Genomic DNA, 13,210 nt, shown 5'->3' on the forward strand with positions numbered 1-13,210 from the left:
TGTGATCTCTCCCTGTTCTACAGAGTGAGAGTGAGTGGAGTTTGTGTGATCTCTCCCTGTTCTGCAGAGTGTGTGGAGTTTGTGTGATCTCCGCCTGTTCTACAGAGTGAGAGTGAGTGGAGTTTGTATGATCTCCCCCTGTTCTACAGAGTGAGTGAGTGGAGTTTGTATGATCTCCCCCTGTTCTACAGTTAGAGTGAGTGGAGTTTGTATGATCTCCACCTGTTCTACAGAGTGAGAGTGTGTGGTGTTTGTATGATCTCCCCCTGTTCTAAAGAGTGAGTGAGTGGAGTTTGTGTGATCTCCCCCTGTTCTACAGAGTGAGTGAGTGGAGTTTGTATGATCTCCCCCTGTTCTACAGAATGAATGGAGTTTGTATGATCTCCCCCTGTTCTACAGAGTGAGTGAGTGGAGTTTGTATGATCTCCCCCTGTTCTACAGAGTGAGTGGAGTTTGTGTGATCTCCCCCTGTTCTACAGAGCGAGTGAGTAGAGTTTGTCTGATCTCCCCCTGTTCTACAGAGTGAGTGAGTGGAGTTTGTATGATCTCCCTCTGTTCTACAGAGTGAGTGGAGTTTGTATGATCTCCCCCTGTTCTACAGAGTGAGTGAGTGGAGTTTGTATGATCTCCCCCTGTTCTACAGAGTGAGTGAGTGGAGTTTGTATGATCTCCGCCTGTTCTACAGAGTGTGAGTGAGTGGAGTTTGTATGATCTCCCCCTGTTCTACAGAGTGAGTGAGTGGAGTTTGTATGATCTCCGCCTGTTCTACAGAGTGTGAGTGAGTGGAGTTTTTTGTGATCTCCCCCTGTTCTATAGAGTGAGTGGAGTTTGTGTGATTTCCCCCTGTTCTACAGAGTGAGTGAGTGGAGTTTTTGTGATCTCCCCCTGTTGTACAGGGCGAGTGAGTGGAGATTGTATGATCGCCCCCTGTTCTACAGAGTGAGTGGAGTTTGTATGATCTCCCCCTGTTCTACAGAGTGAGTGAGTGGAGTTTGTATGATCTCCCCCTGTTCTACAGAGTGTGAGTGAGTGGAGTTTGTATGATCTCCACCTGTTCTACAGAGTGAGTGAGTGGAGTTTGTATGATCTCCCCCTGTTCTACAGAGTGTGAGTGAGTGGAGTTTGTATGATCTCCCCCTGTTCTACAGTGAGTGAGAGGCGTTTGTATGATCTCCCCCTGTTCTACAAAGTGAGTGAGTGGAGTTTGTATGATCTCCCCCTGTTCTACAGAGTGAGAGTGAGTGGCGTTTGTGTGAACTCCCCCTGTTCTACAGAGTGAGTGAGTGGAGTTTTTGTGATCTCCCCCTGTTCTACAGTTAGAGTGAGTGGAGTTTGTGTGATCTCTCCCTGTTCTACAGAGTGAGAGTGAGTGGAGTTTTATGATCTCCCCCTGTTCTACAGAGTGAGTGAGTGGAGTTTTATGATCTCCCCCTGTTCTACAGATTGAGTGAGTGGAGTTTGTGTGATCTCCCCCTATTCTACAGAGTGAGTGAGTCGAGTTTGTATGATCTCCCCCTGTTTTACAGAGTGAGTGAGTGAAGTTTGTGTGATCTCCCCCTGTTCTACAGAGTGAGTGAGTGGAGTTTGTATGATCTCCCCCCGTTCTAGAGTGAGAGTGAGCGGCGTTTGTATGATCTCCCCCTGTTCTACAGTTAGTGTGAGTGGAGTTTGTGTGATCTCCCCCCGTTCTACAGAGTGAGTGAGTGGAGTTTGTATGATCTCCCCCTGTTCTACAGAGTGTGAGTGAGTGGAGTTTGTATGATCTCCACCTGTTCTACAGAGTGAGTGAGTGGAATTTGTATGATCTCCCCCTGTTCTACAGAGTGTGAGTGAGTGGAGTTTGTATGATCTCCCCCTGTTCTACAGTGAGTGAGTGGCGTTTGTATGATCTCCCCCTGTTCTACAAAGTGAGTGAGTGGAGTTTGTATGATCTCCCCCTGTTCTACAGAGTGAGTGGCGTTTGTGTGAACTCCCCCTGTTCTACAGAGTGAGTGAGTGGAGTTTTTGTGATCTCCCCCTGTTCTACAGTTAGAGTGAGTGGAGTTTGTGTGATCTCTCCCTGTTCTACAGAGTGAGAGTGAGTGGAGTTTTATGATCTCCCCCTGTTGTACAGAGTGAGTGAGTGGAGTTTGTGTGATCTCCCCCTGTTCTACAGAGTGAGTGAGTGAGTGGAGTTTGTGTGATCTCCCCCTTTTCTACAGAGTGAGTGAGTTGAGTTTGTATGATCTCCCCCTGTTTTACAGAGTGAGTGAGTGAAGTTTGTGTGATCTCCCCCTGTTCTACAGAGTGAGTGAGTGGAGTTTGTATGATCTCCCCCCGTTCTAGAGTGAGAGTGAGCGGCGTTTGTATGATCTCCCCCTGTTCTACAGTTAGTGTGAGTGGAGTTTGTGTGATCTCCCCCTGTTCTACAGTTAGTGTGAGTGGAGTTTGCGTGATCTCCCCCCGTTCTACAGAGTGAGTGAGTGGAGTTTGTATGATCTCCCCATCTTCTACAGAGTGAGAGTGAGTGGAGTTTGTATGATCTCCCCCTGGCTACGTACGGTGCGAAAGAAGTTCAACACACACACACACATAGCACGGTTGGCTACGTAGAAGTTGAACATATCGTGTTCACAACTCACGTGCCATTTGCAGTAGCGGTAGCAGCAGCAGCATCGCCCCCTCGTGCACAAATGTGAACACGAACCTCGTGAAATGCCGGATGAACTTGAGTCGCAATATTCATTGGTTCTTTCGGTAAAGTCACGTAGGTATCAAAATTAAATCACGACGTTTCGATTGCAACACAAGCAATCATCATCAGGTGGGAAAACCACGGCAATATTATTTTTTTCTTTCTGTTAGATACACGATATTAATAACATGTACGACCAAACTAGCAGCCATATCTGGCAGCATGACACTCCCAGTGTATGATGTGTGAGTGAGTCAGTGTACGATGTGTGAGTGAGTCAGCGTATGATGAGTGAGTGTATGATGAGGGAATTAGTGTATGATGAGTGAACGGGTGAGTGGTTGTGTGAGTGAGTGTATGATAATATAAGTTTGTTGCATGTCGGCAAGTATGCTAAACATTTCGAACAGACACACATATTCACAAATATATAAGATAGACAGAGTCAGCATGTGCTACTGTAGTGAAAGCTGTAATCATAGCAGGCACCACCATAGTCGGTATGCACTGCTGTTATCATAGAAGGATACCACCACAGTCAGCATGCAATGCTGTAATCATAGCAGGTACCACCACAGTCAGTATCCACGGCTGTAGTGATAGCAGGTACCACCACCTGATGATGGACGCTTGTGTTGCGGCCCGAAACGTCGTGATTTAAATTTAGTTATTTTCATTTTATTATTTTCATTTTTCATCTACGTGACTTTACCGAAAGAGCCAAAGCGTAGTGATCCTTGCAGTCACGAAAACTTCAAATCTAGAAGGAATCAATTTACTGCCATTAACCACACACCCAGTACTTGCGCTGAACATGCAAACACTATCATGCTTCGATAATGTACGGGCATTGCCTTTGAAACTGACTGACCTACAGTAGAGACACCGGCCTTCTGTATGGCTCTCGATTTAAAGCTTTCGTGACTGCAATGATTCATCTTCTTTGGTTCTTTCGGTAAAGTCACGTAGAATGATAATAAAATAATAAATTGATAAAATAAATTATTATTGTGTTATTTTATTTTATCAATTTATTATTTTATTATCATTCTACGTGGTGACTTTACCGAAAGAACCAAAGAAGATTCTGTATGGCTTTGTCTCACTACGGGCGTCAGACCCCAGAACAACGCCGACAGGTGAACAGCGCATGGACGATGCCACTATCAGGACATTTACAGCTCAGGGTTGAGCAGCTACATCACGGGATACATTTATTTTTCTCTCAAAAGAATTAAAGTTACGCATGAAAAATATATATATAAGAATGTGAGTTCTACCCTTTCTGGCCATACTAAAACAGGTGTCGTGTTAAGATGTTCAGACACCAAATAGAAACATTTTGCGCGAGGAATGAAGTTACCGCATTAATCAGACACACGGTACTTGCGGTGAACTTGCAAACGCACGTGGCTCTGATAATAGAAGGGGCATTGTCTATGAAATATCAGCATTGTCTTTTCAACGACTTTCAAAGACGATGCCATTCATCATCAGGGCATGTTTGCAAGGCATCGCGTCTGCATTAACCACACGCAGTACTTGTGGTGAACAATACAACAAAAACGTGGCTCTGATAATAGATGGGCATCGTCTTTGAAACTGATTGGTCCACATCAGAGATAGCAGAGGCCCTTCTGTATGGCCTTGTCTCACTAGCAGTGTCTCACTAGCAGTGTCTCACTAGCAGTGTCTCACTACCAGTGTCTCACTAGCAGTGTCTCACTAGCAGTGTCTCACTAGCAGTGTCTCACTACCCAGTGTCTCACTAGCAGTGTCTCACTAGCAGTGTCTCACTACCAGTGTCTCACTACCCAATGTCTCACTAGCAGTGTCTCACTACCAGTGTCTCACTACCCAGTGTCTCACTACCCAGTGTCTCACTACGTGTCTCACTACCCAGTGTCTCACTAGCAGTGTCTCACTACCCAGTGTCTCACTACCAGTGTCTCACTACCCAGTGTCTCACTACCAGTGTCTCACTAGCAGTGTCTCACTACCCAGTGTCTCACTAGCAGTGTCTCACTAGCAGTGTCTCACTACCAGTGTCTCACTAGCAGTGTCTCACTACCAGTTTCTCACTAGCAGTGTCTCACTAGCGGTGTCTCACTACCCAGTGTCTCACTACCCAGTGTCTCACTAGCAGTGTCTCACTAGCAGTGTCTCACTACCCAGTGTCTCACTACCAGTGTCTCACTACCCAGTGTCTCACTACCAGTGTCTCACTACCCAGTGTCTCACTAGCAGTGTCTCACTAGCAGTGTCTCACTACCCAGTGTCTCACTAGCAGTGTTTCACTAGCAGTGTCTCACTACCCAGTGTCTCACTACCCAGTGTCTCACTACCAGTGTCTCACTACCCAGTGTCTCACTACCCAGTGTCTCACTAGCAGTGTCTCACTAGCAGTGTCTCACTACCCAGTGTCTCACTAGCAGTGTCTCACTACCAGTGTCTAACTACCCAGTGTCTCACTACCAGTGTCTCACTACCAGTGTCTCACCTGCAGTGTCTCACTACCCAGTGTCTCACAAGCAGTGTCTCATTACCCAGTGTCTCACTAGCAGTGTCTCACTAGCAGTGTCTCACTACCAGTGTCTCATTACCCAGTGTCTCATTACCCAGTGTCTCACTACCCAGTGTCTCACTAGCAGTGTCTCACTAGCAGTGTCTCACTACCCAGTGTCTCACTACCCAGTGTCTCACTACCAGTGTCTCATTACCCAGTGTCTCACTACCAGTGTCTCACTACCAGTGTCTAACTACCCAGTGTCTCACTAGCGGTGTCTCACTCTGTGTCTCACTACCGATGTCTCACTAGCGTTGTCTCACTAGCGGTGTCTCACTACCCAGTGTCTCACTACCAGTGTCTCACTCTGTGGGTCTCAGAGTATGGGTCTCTATGGGTCTCTATGCGTATGTGTCTCTATGAGTATGGGTCTCTATGGGTCTCTGTGGGCCTATGGATCTCTATGGGACTTTGTAGGTCTATGGCCAGTGCTGGATTATCCTAGTAGCAAAAGTAGCTGCATATGCTAAATGCTTTCAAGCTATCAATTCCGGTTCAGTAATTGTGCACTTCCTCTATTACTATAGTACTATACTGCCTTCAACTTTTAAAAACGACTGTGTGTTTAAGGTTAGCGATCTGTCGTATTATCTGGGCTGTCTAGCAAATGAAAAAAATGACAATTACTTTCCTTTAGAAATAAACAATGTGTGTTTTAAATGTACGTGTTTTTGGTTTTAATTTAGGGCCACTTTATAACATATGCCCCAGGCCCCGCACTAGCTTAATCCGGCACTGTCTATGGGTCTCTATGAGTACGAGTCTCGATGGGTGTCTGTGGGTCTATGGGGCTCTACGAGTCTCTACAAGTCTCTATAAACACGCATCCAGAGTTATTTGTCCGCTACAAACTTCCGGACGACGTTGACGATGAGCCCGCCGCTCCGTTCAGCAAGCTATCATTATCGCGACAGCCAGCGGGTGGGAATGTACCTGGTTCAAGTAAACAACAACAACGACAAAGACGACAACAACACGAGCCTCGTGAGTTTACAAAGCAAACGGAGGCTTATTCTTGGTTCTTTCGGTAAAGTCACCACCACGTAGAAGGGAAACAATAAAATAATAAAAATATAAAACAATAAAAATTCTCACGACGTTTCGACTGCAACACAAGCAATCATCATCAGGTGTGAAAACCACAGCAAGAAAATTTTTCAAATTAAAAAAATATATAAAACAATAAAATTCTCACGGCGTTTCGACTGCGACACAAGCAATCATCATCAGGTGTGAAAACCACAGCAAGAACATTTTTCTAATTTTAATTTTTTTTAAACAATACAGTTCTCACGACGTTTCGACTGCAACACAAGCAATCATCATCAGATGTTGATGATGATTGCTTGTGTTGCACCTGATGATGATTGCTTGTGTTGCAGTCGAAACGTCGTGAGAGTGTATTGTTCTATATATATTTTTATTTTATTGTTTCCCTTCTTACGCGGTGGTGACTTTACCGAAAGAACCAAGAATATGAATACCCGCGGAAACGAAAAGCTTTAAATCGAAAAATGCAAACGGAGGCTGTAAAAGACCAAGCGGAAACAAACACGCCCAGCACGAGGCCCCCGGCGGTCTACGGCCAGGCCGCACCGAAAGGGTTTTTTATTATTGGGTAGCTTGCACGTCCTGCAACATCGATACGCAAGCGACACTCGTCTCGGCCTCGCTGTGCGATGCGTTGCACCACTACCCGAGTAGATAACGTCGCATTCATTAAACCTTCACAGCCAGGGTGAACATCCCGACTCCGAGCGCATTCAATGAATTGAACGAGGTAAAACTGATGGGAAAAACACAGCACAAATACAGCATCTGTTAATACTTGGAAATATCAATACAAGGAATGAATTCATAATAAAGGTGTTTGGGTTAGATCGCGTTATTTATAAATGTGTCGTAACCCTCCACCACCCGACACGGCCAATCAGCAAAATCAAGTGTCGCGTTGACAAACGACAAATAGTTCACTACTTTAGCCCACCGGTGTGTTGAAGAGTGAATCCACAACATTTACAGTTTGAGTACGACGTTTCGCTGGTAATTACATCCAGCATCATCGGCCAATTCGCCAGAATGGTAAAGCCCTCGCTTGCTCCCGGTCTTAAATAGAGCAGCAGGGTGACGTCATCATTTAACTCATTTCAGGTGCAGTGAATGAACACTACAGCATCATAACATTGTCTTAGATAACATGATGCTGACCAAGAGATCCTGGATGGACCAGACACCTACATTAGCACTGAATAGCTATGCAAGAGAATAAGCTACTCTGTTAAGGCCACATTGTGTAATCACCATACTGCATCCTAAGCGTACATCATTACACATAACGCTGAACTGTGGATGAGATTTCTATTTAAAGCTTTCGTGATTGCAGGGATTCATCTTCTTGGTTCTTTCGGTAAAGTCACGTAGAAGGGAAATAATAAAATAATAAAAATAAAACATAATAAAATAAAATTCTCACGACGTTCCGGCCACAACACAAGTAGCATTCCTCAGGTGAAGGAACAGAACCGTCGGAAAGACAGCGCTTCAATGAACACTGCTAAGCTTGGCAGCGTCTTTTAAGCTGGGTGGGAGGAGCAGAGCGCCATGACAAAGGAGTTTACATATCAACAGAAGAAATTAGCATTGAAGTAGCTGTGTTAATGTGAGAGATTAGCAGGGTGTTAAAGTCAGAAATTAGCATGCAACTGGGAGATTAGCATGATGTTAGTGTGAGAGATTAGCATGTAACTGGTCACAGAAGTAGCTATGTTAAAGTCAGAGTTTACATATCAACAGAGGCATTTAGTATATTGACGCTAAATAACTGCAACTACCCGACTATCATACAATAAACCGATGTGAAAGAACTAAGTATAAACTACATCAATATAATAAATGTACTCAATATATTCTCCAATAAGCTGAGCTATTAACATAAAGTAACTGGGTATACACTACACTGTATAATGAATACCATATAGTAAACTGATAAAAAACTAACATATAAACTATATCAATATTATCAATATACTCTCCAATCAGCTGAGCTACTAACAATTAGTCGTTATACATTACAATTTTACGTAGGAAAAAAGTGGCGGTTTCTTTTTTCCTCAACGTTAGCACCACGGAAAGCGACGAGTTTTGTTCTTTCACATCGGTTTATTGTATGATAGTTGGGTAGTTGGGTAGTTGCAGTAATTTAGCGTCAATATACTAAATGCCTCTGTTGATATGTAAACTCTGACTTTAACATAGCTACTTCCGTGACCAGTTACATGCTAATCTCCCAGTAACATGCTAATTTCTGACTTAAACATCCTGTTAATCTCTCACATTAACACAGCTACTTCAATGCTAAATTCTTCTGTTGATATGTAAACTCCTTTGTCAAGGCGCTCTGCTCCTCCCACCCAGCTTAAAAGACGCTGCCAAGCTTAGCGGTGTTCACTGGAGCGCTGTCTTTCCGACAGTTCTGTTCCTTCACCTGAGGAAGGCTACTTGTGTTGTGGCCGGAACGTCGTGAGAATTTTATTTTATTATGTTTAATTTTTATTATTTTATTATTTCCCTTCTGCGTGACTTTACCGAAAGAACCAAGAAGCTGTGGATGAGATATTTCGTCATCCTTGCTCTCAAGATCGCAATAAAATTACATGGGTGCAAGTCTGACTCAACTTATTCAATTACAAGTAATGTCCACAATAAGGTAAGTGGCAGGCTTCCTTGTTAACTAGGCCTCATATTTAACGTAACAATTTAACAGCATTATAAAGGCATTTACAGCATTATAACAGCCATTCTAACATTATAACATCATTCCCAGTATTATTTGTGCCACCATTTTGTACTCTGTGTAATGGCTGACGCATGGCTTAGAGGATGTCCAATCGTAACTTCTTGGTCACGTGACCAAACTCAACTTCCAAATAGGAAATTCCTGTGTACACACACCCCCCCACACCTGCCGTGAGGCAGGACAATGTTCGATACACAAGCGACGTTCGATACACAAGCGACGTTCGATACACAAGCGACGTTCGATACACAAGCGACGTTCGATACACAAGCGACGTTCGATACACAAGCGACGTTCGATACACAAGCGACGTTCGATACACAAGCGACGTTCGATACACAAGCGACGTTCGATACACAAGCGACGTTCGATACACAAGCGACGTTCGATACACAAGCGACGTTCGATACACAAGCGACGTTCGATACACAAGCGACGTTCGGAGGCAACGCAGAGTGGTGGCAGCGTTGAGTTGGCTGGCCACGTGCTGAGGATTCCTGTGGGAGCACACCGGGGGGTTAGCTGGGGCGAGATGGGACTCACGCACGACGCATACGCACAGCGCTCACGTACAGCGCTCACATACAGCACTCACACATACATACACCACTCATACATACAGCACACACACATACAGCACACACACATACATACAGCACACACACATACATACAGCACTCATACACACACTACTCATACATACAGCACTCACAGCACACATACATACACCACTCATACATACATACAGCGCTCACATACAGCACTCATACATACAGCACTCACACACACCACTCACTCACTCATACATACACCACTCATACATAAATACAGCACTCACATACAGCACTCGTACATACAGCACACACACACCACTCACTCACACATACATACACCACTCATACACACACCACTCACTCACACATACATACACCACTCATACATACATACAGCACTCACATACAGCACTCATACATACAGCACTCACATACAGCACTCATACATACAGCGCTCACATACAGCACTCGTACATACATACACCACTCATACACCACTCACTCACACATACAGCACTCTTACATACATACAGCACTCACACACCACTCACTCAAACATACGCACAGCGCTCACATACAGCACTCGTACATACATACACACACCACTCATACATACAGCACTCATACACACAGCACACACACATACATACACCACTCACTCATACATACAGCACTCATACACACACCACTCACTCACACATACATACACTACTCATACATACAGCACACACACATACATACACCACTCATACATACAGCACACACACATACACCACTCACACATACATACAGCACTCATACACACACCACTCACTCACACATACATACACCACTCATACATACAGCACACACACATACATACACCACTCATACATACATACAGCACTCACATACAGCACTCATACATACAGCACACACACATACATACACCACTCATACATACAGCACACACACATACACCACTCACATACATACAGCGCTCACATACAGCACTAATACATACATACAGCACACACAGCACACACACACCACTCACTCACACATACATACATACAGCACACACACACCACTCACTCATACATACATACAGCACACACACACCACTCATACATACATACAGCACACACACCACTCACTCACTCATACATACAGCACACACACACCACTCACTCACACATACATACAGCACACACACACACCACTCACTCATACATACAGCACACACACACCACTCACTCACTCATACATACAGCACACACACACCACTCACTCATACATACATACAGCAATCACATACTGCACTCATACATACAGCACTCACACAGCAAATTTACACCACTCATACATACATCACATATACATACAGCACTCACATACAGCACACACACCACTTATTCATACATACAGCACTCGCATACATACAGCACACGCACACCACTCACTCATACATACATAAAGCACACACATGCATACAGCACTCACATACAGCACACACACTACTCACCTCATATATACAACAATCGCCATTCGCCACTAAGTGGTGGTGACGTCACCACGACGCTTGTGCCAGGCTATGTGCACCTTGAGGCCACATTAAGTGTTGAACGTCCGCTGGCAGGAGGTTACGGGGCAGACCCAGGTGCCACGGGTCGACTGACTGAGACGACTGGCTTGATGCACCACCTGTGCCCCCTACTGTGCCAACCTGATGTGCTTTAGCGTCGCTCTTCTGCCCTCTGTTGTTGTTGGAGGGCGACTGCCTCCAACTGCCCAGTAGCGTCCTTCACGAGCCTCCTCCACCGAGGCCGATCTTGACACCGCTGATACCAGTCATCGGCAAGTCCACTCAGCTCCACGTCCTCCTGTACCACATCACTCCATCTCTTCTCTAGCCCGTAACACGCCCGTTTAGCCCCCTCTATCCAGCCGAATAAAAGCTGTTTCGGCATACGGTGGCTGGTCATGCGGGCTACATGGCCCAGCCAACGCAGCCTTGCCTGCCGGTGGAGGTCACCGATGGGACTTTGCCCAGATATTTCAAGAATTTGTGAGCTCCGCACACAATCCAGCCTGGTTAAACCCAGGATGGACGTAGGCAGGCCAGCCTAAATGTTTCTAACCGGCGAAGATGTTCCATTAGGGGGGTCCACGTTTCGCAAGCGTAGAGAAGGGAGGGAATGACCATGGCCAAGAAGACCTGAAACTTCGTGCGGAGCGACAGACCTGGTAGCTTCTACACAATGTTACGCAACCAATGAAAAGATATTGCCGCTCGACTGATTCGGAGTGAGACCTCTGCTGTTAAACCGGAGCCGGTCATGAGCACACTGCCCAAGTATGGGAAACTCTCCACTCTCCACAACTGCCCCATCACTGATTGGGAGTTGTGGGGGTGGAGTGTCCGATGGTACAAAATACCCAAGGCAGGTGCTTAGTTTTGGTGGGGCTGATGGTAAGGCCCCACTTCTTAGTTGCACGCTCCAGTTTCAGCAGCAGCATCTCCAACTCCTCCTCGGAATGAGCAGCAATTACCAAATCATCGGCATACATAACGTGGTTGACCAAAAGGGAGCCATCCCTTGACCGCACCCGGGCATCGATCAGCCTCCCATTACATCTGTACCATATGGAGATTTCCCCGGTACAGCTACTAATGTGGGAGCCAGAGGACATCCCTATCACACCCAAAGGTGTACAGGGAATGGCTCTGACTCCCGGCCACGTAGTTTTACCCGGGCCCACTCACCATCATGTAGGTCCTTAATGACCATGAGCAGAGGGTCAGGGACTCTGAAAGCACGAAGAACAACCCAGAGCCCAGGCCTACGGATGGTATCATAGGCCTTGACCAGGTCAATAAAGCAGAGATGTAGGTTTTGTTGGAATTCCCTACACCTCTGCTGTAGCAGATGGACAGAAAATATGGCATTTGTGCAGGACCGCCCTTTCCTGAAATGGGATTGGGGCTCCGCAAGCCTCTCCTCAGCGTGCTTGGCAAGGTGATGTTGAATAATCCTTGCCAGGACCTTTCCCGGCACACTGAGGAGTGAGATGCCCCTGTAGTTGTTACAGTCTGTGCGGTCCCCCTTCTTAAAGAGGGGGGACCACCAGGGCATCCTTCCAATCCTGCGGAACCCGTTCAGTGGTCCAAACTGTTGTTATGATGTCATGTAGGGGAGTCTGTGCACAAACGCCACCCTCCCTCAGCATTTCGCTTGGGAGATCATCTCTGCCCGGTGCCTTTCCTGGTCTCAGACTCTGGATCGCCTTCAGTACTTCCTCAACAGATGGCACCTCAGCCAGCAACTCACATGGGGGGACTTCCTCTTCCAATATTTGAGGCACCGCAGCCTCAGCAGGGTCATCCCCACTGTCCACATTGTTTTTCTGGCTGAGAGATTTCCCCTCCCCCAGGACCTCACAGAAATTCTCAGCAAATCTGCAAACCTGTTCCTGGGGGTCGGAGATTGGATCACCGTTTTTCTCCTAATGATGGTAATAGGTGTGGCGCTGCATGTTACTTTTTTGATGGAGTCATATAGGGATTTGTAATCGCGTGCCACTGAGGCAGACTCCATCTCCTCAGCAACCCGCGACCACCACCCATCCTTGCAGCACCT

At 46.0% G+C, this 13,210-nt stretch overlaps 1 protein-coding gene across 2 annotated transcripts in view; it reads right to left on the reverse strand.

The window, feature by feature from the left end:
• Nucleotides 1–6,796: 6,796 nt before the first annotated feature.
• The window catches only part of LOC116957173 (alpha-2-macroglobulin-like), a 103,840-nt gene continuing 97,426 nt past the window's right edge, over nucleotides 6,797–13,210 (reverse strand). For both annotated transcript variants that reach the window (XM_076055184.1, XM_076055183.1), the window contains exon 36: nucleotides 6,797–9,533. The gene's annotated coding sequence lies outside the window, so the exon portion shown is untranslated. The remainder of the gene's footprint in view (nucleotides 9,534–13,210) is intronic.

This window comes from Petromyzon marinus, chromosome 70 (assembly GCF_048934315.1).
Source record: "Petromyzon marinus isolate PM22_M1 ecotype Great Lakes invasive population chromosome 70, UKy_Petmar_22M1.pri1.0, whole genome shotgun sequence".
NCBI lineage: Eukaryota > Metazoa > Chordata > Hyperoartia > Petromyzontiformes > Petromyzontidae > Petromyzon > Petromyzon marinus.